The sequence below is a fragment of the Bison bison genome, unplaced genomic scaffold, assembly GCF_000754665.1.
Source record: "Bison bison bison isolate TAMUID 2011002044 unplaced genomic scaffold, Bison_UMD1.0 scf7180017845874, whole genome shotgun sequence".
Classification (NCBI taxonomy): domain Eukaryota; kingdom Metazoa; phylum Chordata; class Mammalia; order Artiodactyla; family Bovidae; genus Bison; species Bison bison.
In genome coordinates, this window is record NW_011476447.1 from 4,658 (window position 1) to 5,650 (window position 993).

At 66.3% G+C, this 993-nt stretch overlaps 1 long non-coding RNA gene across 1 annotated transcript; it reads left to right on the plus strand.

Moving 5' to 3' along the window:
- The first annotated feature begins 53 nt into the window (after nt 1-53).
- On the plus strand, nt 54-993 carry LOC104986917. The gene is made up of 3 exons (XR_825083.1): nt 54-208; nt 742-823; nt 906-993. It is a non-coding gene; the product is annotated as an uncharacterized LOC104986917 (long non-coding RNA).

Here is a 993-nt window from a genome sequence, read left to right on the forward strand (position 1 = left end):
CGGGCTGTGCCTGCCAGTCCCTGGGCTCAGGTGCCGCCCCCCACCCCCCGCCCTCCAGCACTACCTCTGCTGCTCGGACGTCCCGGTCCCGCGCATCTCCGTGATCTTCTCCCTCGAGGAGCTGAAGGACATCGAGAAGGACTGTGCCACCTACGTGGGCCGCATGGAGAGGGTGGCGCGCCACAGCTCGGTCAGCAAGGAGGAGAAGGTGAGGGCACCACAGCCCGGCCTTCCCTGGCCCTCCCTCTCCTCTCCTCCTGGGGCAGGCTGGGCACTAGGCGGCCCCATCCTGGCCGGGCCGTGGCTCCAGGGCAGCAGGGCCTGAGCCTCCTGGCCTCAGTGGCTCCCTTGAGCCTCCGTCCTGCTCAGAAGGGTCAGGTGCACTGAGGCCCGAGCTTTGAGTGTCCTGTGTCCTGGGGAGGGGTTGATGCAAAGTCCTGGCACCTGTGGGCAGCAGGAAGCTGTGGGCGGGACAGACCCCTGAGAACCAGTCGGGTGGAGGGGCGAGCCCTGGGGATGCAGGGGGCTGGCCTCTGTGGGAGGGCCAGGGTGGACATGAAGGCTGGGGTCTTGGCCCCGGGTCACTCTGAGAGAGGGTGTCACCTGCCTGGGGACCAGCCTCACTGCCTTGCACGATGGGTGCTGCACCCCCAGACCTGGTCTGAGCAGAGCCCTCTCCCTGGCTGTCCCGGGGTGGGGGCTGAAAGGTCAGACGCATCAGTCGCTGGTGGTCTTTTCCAGGAATTACGGATGGAAATTGCAAAGCAAGAATTAATTGTCCAGGCCCGGGAGGCGGCGTCCAGGGTCCTGCGGGCGCTCAGCGGTGCGTGTGGCTCGCCTGCCCCTCCATCTCGGGGGCCTGCTGCTGGGGCTTCTCACCATGGCCCCTGGCTGTCTTGTTCCAGATCGGCAGATGTCAGAGCGGATGGTCTCGGACGCCCGGAAGCGAGAGCAATTCCAGAGGCTGAAGGAGCAGTTTGTGAAGGACCAGGA